The sequence below is a fragment of the Euphorbia lathyris genome, chromosome 1, assembly GCF_963576675.1.
Source record: "Euphorbia lathyris chromosome 1, ddEupLath1.1, whole genome shotgun sequence".
Lineage (NCBI taxonomy): Eukaryota > Viridiplantae > Streptophyta > Magnoliopsida > Malpighiales > Euphorbiaceae > Euphorbia > Euphorbia lathyris.
In genome coordinates, this window is record NC_088910.1 from 77,980,211 (window position 1) to 77,987,320 (window position 7,110).

Here is a 7,110-nt window from a genome sequence, read left to right on the forward strand (position 1 = left end):
CCGAACGTGGCTTCGTGGGGGCGGAATTGGTCTTTTTGACCAATTCCCGCAGGTCTGCTCGCCGAGCAGGATTGCGACGAGCAGCCCCTGCTCGCCGAGCAGGCGCCTGGTGGCCTGCTCGGCGAGCAGGCGGCCTGCTCGGCGAGCAGGCGGCCTGCTCGGCGAGCAGGCCACCAGGGGCCTGCTCGGCGAGCAGGCATAGCCTGCTCGGCGAGCAGGCCTCCAGAGGCCTGCTCGGCGAGCAGAAATGGCCCGGGGGGCCCTGCTCGCCGAGCGTTTTCGCCCGAAGCGCGCTCGATCCGTACCGGATGACTTCCAAACCCTTTTTCGTCTGAACTTACACCTGCACACGCATAAAAACTCCAGAAAACATTAGTCCAAAAGCCGAATTGATCCGTCAATCGCTTATTTTGAGCAAACGCTTCGTTTGGTGCGACTTTTGACGGACCAATTAGCTTCAAAAGATAACGGAATTCTATTATGCGTGTTATTTCGGCCGTATTTGCCTAAATTGATCACAAAACGAGCCTAAATGACGAAAAGTAAATAGAATGCTTCCAATTTCTAACTAACTCACACAAAAGCATTTAAATGCGAGAATTGCTCGCTTATTAGCCAAATAAACCTAAAAACCGTCCTAAAACCGTACCCAAAGATAGGGGTTTTTGACCCCTATCAGCAAGCCAAGAAAACTGTTGTTGAGGAAGCTCAAGACTTGACCACCTACAAATATGATGAACTCATTGGATCTCTGCTGACCCATGAGATTTCAATGAAGAACTTTGAGGTGAAGGAGAAGCCTGAGGACAAGAAGCAAAAGTCTCTGGTCATGAAAGCTGAGTTCACTGATAGGAGCTCAACAGACGATGAAGAAATGGCCATGTTCACTAGAAAAATGAAAAGGCTGTTCAGAAAGAATGACAAATATTCCAAGAAGCCTTACAAGAAATTTGACAAGTACAAAGCTGAGTCCAGCGACAGCAAGTACAAGAAGGACAACTCAAAGCCCATCACATGCTTTGAATGTCATCAAACTGGCCATATCAAATCAAGTTGTCCTACCTTGAGGAAGGAAAAGAGGAACAGCAAGAAGGCAATGGTGGTAACCTAGAGTGATAGTGATGAGTCATCATCATCAGAAGCTAATGCCACTGAGTCAGCAAAGATTTGTTTCATGGCTGATGAGCTTGCTGAGCCTTGTGTTTCTGAGCATGCTAACCCTTCCATTGCATCTGACGATGAGGCACACAAAACTGAGGTAATATCACTACCCCTGCTCAGAAATGAAATGATAAATGCCCTAAGTGACCTCTACACACTTATCAAAAAGTGTAACAAGAAGGTTAGAGCACTCAGCAGGCGATGTGACGAGATTGAAGAGGTCAAACTCAGTGACCTTCGATATCTTCTCCAAGACAACTCAACTTTGCATAGCAACATAGAAACTATGCACAAGTTTGTCTCTGAGGTCCAATCAGATTCTAAGAAACTAAAAGGATATCACATCTATTCAGAATCAATTCAAGGTTCCGAATAAAAGAAATATTCCTCTAAACACTCAGTACCGAAGTACTAGTCAGCAGAGATGGAATCCTCAACGGAATGTCCAGTGTGACTGCTGTGGGAAGAAAGGACACACCACAAAGGTGTGCTGGCATGCTCAGCACTGGGGTGCTGACCAGTCAGTGAGATATCCCCAACGTAGGGGTGAGCAGAACCGAATCGAAAACCCAAATACCGAAGAAACCGAACCGAAAAAATCGAACCAAATCGGATCGAATTATAATTTGGTTTGGTTCGGTCCTAATTTTTAAGCTAGTTTGGTTTTCGGTCCGGTTTGGTTTGGTCTGGTCCAAAACCAAACAAACCAAACCAAAACACAATATATACTACTTTTAGTTTTAAGGTTTTAAATTAATTAACTAATTATATATAGAAAAGAAAAAACAATTAAATATGTTTTTTTTCTCTCAACTAATTATATATACAAAAGAAAAACTAATTATATGATTATTGTTTTTATATAATTATTTAGTTAGTCAAGACACAAGTAGTTGTAGGTTTCTAGTGCTTTCTTTGGTCCTAACATGAACCAAACCGAACCGGACCAAAATAATTCGGTTCGGTCCAGACCAAACCGGATTATAATTTGGTTTGGTTTGGTCTTAAAAAATAGAGGTAATTTGGTTCGGTCCAATTCGGTTTGGTTCGATTTTTGGACCAAACCGGACCATGCTCACCCCTACTGATAGCTCCCATTTATATAGGGTTTTTAGGATTGTTTTAGTTCGTTTTTGCTTTATTTCCATTTAATTTAATGTATCATTTTGCTATCTTTCAGTTAAAATCAGTAATTTCCATTATTTATGGCATTTTCTGTATTTTCAGGTGTTTTGGGACTGTTTGAGCATTTTCGAACCAGACCCGTGCCTTGTGGAGCACCTCCGGACAATTCAGGGACCGTCGGAGCAACTTTCGGAAGTCTAGGGCCCAAAACAAAGAAAAACCGGATTCAGCCCCAATTTAGTGCATGTCTCGCCGAGACACCTCTTGTCTCGTCGAGACACCTCTTGTCTCGTCGAGACACCTCTTGTCTCGACGAGACGAAACGCTGGAAAGCAATTTTCTAGCGTTTCCTCACCCCCTAGGCGCGAATTTCAACCTGCAAAATGCCCAAACTACCCCTAACTAAGCCTGCACTATAAATAGAACATGATGTCATCTTTGTGGGGGGACTCCTTTTTCCTTTTTGTTCTTCTCTCTCTCTTTCCTTGTATTAGTTTTGATTATTTTGATTTACTTCAATTGAAACGGTTCTTAGCTTCTTGAAGATTGATATAGGAGAGAGTCCTCTCCCGATTTGTAATCAGAATCAGACGAAATCGGGTTTTATATTCCTAATTCCTTATTCTGTGTCTTACTTTTTGCTTATTTGAATTAATGATGATTCAGGCTTATAATAATTGCTTGTTTAGTTTAACTATGAACTAATCCCTATCCAATCTGGGATGGGGATGATTTGATTGCATAACCATGTATGATTAGGGATTTAGTTTACTGGATTGTTTCCAATTGATTAGATTATGCGAGCTTAATGTCTTAGATTTGTCAGGGATAGGATGATTGCTAGAATGACATTCGATGATGATCAACTAGCCTGACATAGCAGAACCTAATGCCTTGAGTCTGACAAATTTAGGATTGCAAATAGGTAGTTACCTGACCAAGGAACTACCTAATCCGAATTAGCATAATCTGACCTCGCTAGAGACCACTAGGAGTGCGGGCTAGTGGCTGGGCTACGGCTTTAGCCTTAATCACCATAGACCCTAATGCTTTGCATGCCCTAGGTTATATGCCTAATCAAGCCGTCAACCAAATGCATGTGAATAGACTACAGGAGATTGACAATCTCCACGTGGTTAATTAGGTGGTTACCGTCAATTATCATTATGATATGAAACTAAATCCCAGTAAATCATACATGGGATCCAATTAAGGGAATCCCCATCTTAGATTGTTTCATCAATTAATTCGAATTCTTCCCTGTCAAACGCTTTTATCTTTTATTTTAGAAAATTTGCCTCTTTAATCACTCCACCACATATTCAACCTTCCGAATAATTGTGTGCCTACCTTGGGCCGACTAGTTGTGATAAATAGTCCTTGTGGTTCGATCCTGTACTTAGCACTGTATTACTTGCTGCGATAGGATACACTTGTCCTATTAACCGCTATATAATTTACGAGCATCAAGTTTTTGGCGCCGTTGCCGGGGACTATTTTTGTTTATAACTAGTTTACTTTTGGTGATAGGTTTATATAATTGTTTGGAATTCCAAGAACCGAGGTTCTGGGAATTACTCATCATTGCATCTTGATTCTTAAGCTGATATTGTTCTTGCAGGACGTAAAAGGGGGACACAATGGCCGAAGATCCGTCGGTCATGGAGTTGTTGAGGGCAAAGCGGCCTATAAGCACCTCTGGCATCCTCGATCCGACAATAACAGCAATGTCATTTGAAATCAGACCAACAATGATTCAAATGATCCAGAACTCGGGACAGTTCGGTGGGGATTACTACGAAGATCCTAACTCACATCTTGACAAATTCATGGAATACTGCAGCACTTTCAAGTGCGAAGACGTCACATCTGAACAGATCTTCCAGAAGCTGTTTAGATTTTCTCTGAAAGAAGAAGCTGCAGAATGGCTACAATCCATTGAGCCAGGGTCTCTCATTGACTGGGACACTACAGTATCAGTGTTTCTAGCAAAGTACTTCCCTCCGTCAAAGACTGCATAATTCAGAAGCGACATCACCTCGTTTAGGCAGTCCGACAGTGAGAACTTGCATCTAGCCTGGGAGAGGTTCCAGAAGTTGTTAAGACGGTGCCCCCACCATGGTTACCAGCGGTACCAGCTTGTTGACATGTTCTACTCAGGAATATCTCCTGTCAGCCGTGCCTTTCTGGATGCAGCAGCGGGAGGAAATCTATTCAACAAGACTGCAGTTCAAGCGTATAATCTGATGAAAGAATTAGCTGAATGAAGTGCATGTTGGCAAGTTGAGAAGCCGGCTCCAAGAAGAGGCACAACAGCCGAAGAGTTCCCTGGAATATTTTCAGAATCAAATCATCAGATAGCAGCGCTTACAGAAAAAGTAGATCTGCTGGGGACTCACCTGAAATCACCAGAACTAGTAGCAAGCTGTGAGGTTTGCAGCGGAGGGCACAAGAACGTGGAGTGCCCGATGGTACTTGAACAGATCCATTATCTAAAACAGTATGGGTCAAATAGCACACTTTGACAGCAGAACAGACACCGAGGATCAGGTTCTGAGACTGAATGGGAGAGAAGTATAGATGTCCTGAGAGAGAGCCTGAGTGCCATAGAAGGAAGGATGGCACACAATGAAGCTTTCTGCCAAAGGCTTCAAACACAGGTCAGTAAATTGGTAGAAGAGGAAGCACGAGCAATCACGCTTAGGAGCGAAACACAGGTAAGCACACCAGACTTTGTGCCTCAGCAAGACAAGGTTTCAGACCCCATTCCTGGTAATATCTCTACCCCGTCTGCTCCACAGGTAAGTGTTTCTGATCCAACTCCGATTACTGAAACTGATGTACCACCAACACAGGTTACCTTGCCTTATCCTACTTCTGGGAGAGCTAAGTTAGACAAGGATTATTCCAAAATGTTAAATGTGTTTAAGAAAATCGAGATTAACCTCCCGTTTCTTGAACTTCTTGAGAATATGCCTGTGTACGGAAAATTTTTAAAAGAGCTGATCTCTAAAAAGAGAAAATTAGGAGATCATGAGACTGTAATGCTAAGCCAGGAATGTTCTGCCATGCTAACAAATCCGTTACCTAAAAAATCTAAAGATCCTGGTAGTTTTAGCATTCCCTGTACAATAGGCAAGGTTCATTTTAAACGTGCTTTATGTGATCTTGGTGCAAGCATAAATCTTATGCCGTTGTCTGTTTACAGGAAATTAGGAATGGGAGACCCAAAGCCCACGTCAGTCACAATTCAGTTGGCTGACAAGTCTATAAGGCGTCCGGTTGGAGTGGTGGAAGACCTTTTGGTCAAGGTAGATCAGTTCATCTTCCCAGCTGACTTCGTGATCATGGACATTGAAGAAGATGATCAAGTCCCGATCTTGTTAGGGAGGCCTTTTCTCGCCACTGGACGAACACTGATTGATGTTGAGGGAGGCAAATTGATTCTCAGGCTTCAAAACGAGGAAGTTGAATTCAACGTTCTAAAATCTATGAAATTTCCTGTTGATGATGAATGTTGTAATTTTCTGAGCGTAACTGACTCTTTGGTTGAGAATGTTTTCCAGGAAACTGAAGAACGGAACCTGAGTATTGAACTAGATGAGGAGCCATTGGATTTGGAGACCGAGGTAGAAGGTAAAGAGGGTTGTCATTGGGCCCAGCACGACGAACTCCTGGACAGAGAAACCAAGACAAGGCCTAAGACCTCGATTGAAGAACCACCAACCCTCAATCTCAAACCGTTACCTGCCCATTTAAAATACGTGTTCTTGGCACCTCCTTTACACTTACCTGTGATTATTTCGGCTGAACTTACAGGTCCTGAGGAAGATCGCTTGGTGGAGGTGCTGAGGAAGCACAAGGGAGCGTTTGGATGGCAAATGTCTGACATCAAGGGAATCATCCCGTCTCTCTGTGAACACCGGCTCTATATGGAGGATAAGGTGAAGCCGACTGCTCAACCACAGAGAAGACTCAACCCAAAAATGAAGGAAGTAGTGAAGGCTGAGGTAATTAAGTTGCTTGATGCAGGGATGATCTATCCAATCTCTGACAGCCAGTGGGTGAGTCCCGTGCATATGGTGCCGAAGAAGGGGGGCACAACAGTGACATTGAATGAGAAGAATGAACTAATCCCGGTGCGGAAAACTACCGGGTGGAGAATGTGCGTGGACTACAGGAAATTGAACGACGCCACCAGGAAGGATCATTTCCCTCTTCCGTTCATTGATCAAATGCTTGAACGCATGGCAGGTAAATTTTTCTTCTGTTGTGTGGATGGGTATTCGGGCTACATGCAAATATCAGTGGATCCTGACGATCAGGAAAAGACCACTTTCACTTGCCCTTTTGTGACATTTTCATATAGACGGATGCCCTTCGGGTTGTGCAATGCACCTGCTACGTTTCAGAGGTGTATGACAGCTATATTTTCTGATATGATAGAAAAATTCATGGAGGTCTTTATGGATGATTTTTCTGTTTTTGGTACTACTTTTGATAGTTGTTTGCATAACTTGGGATTAATGCTGCAAAGATGTGAGGAAACTGACCTATTCCTAAACTAGGAAAAGTGTCAGTTTATGGTCACTAAGTGTATAGTTTTAGGGCATAAGGTATCACGAAAAGGGATTGAGGTAGACCCTGCTAAAGTTGAGGTGATCGAAAAACTACCTCCCCCTTCCAGTGTCAAAGCAGTTAGGAGTTTTTTAGGCCACGCTGGTTTTTATAGGCGCTTTATTAAGGATTTTTCTAAAATTGCCAGGCCTATGACCCAATTGTTGCTGAAGGATGCCAATTTTGTTTTCACACCTGAATGTCTTG

General features: G+C 43.0%; 1 non-coding gene across 1 annotated transcript; it reads right to left on the reverse strand.

The window, feature by feature from the left end:
• Positions 1-4,304: 4,304 nt before the first annotated feature.
• On the reverse strand, positions 4,305-4,411 carry LOC136216210 (small nucleolar RNA R71). Its single transcript, XR_010683201.1, has one exon. It is a non-coding gene; the product is annotated as a small nucleolar RNA R71 (small nucleolar RNA).
• Between the last annotated feature and the right edge of the window lie 2,699 nt (positions 4,412-7,110).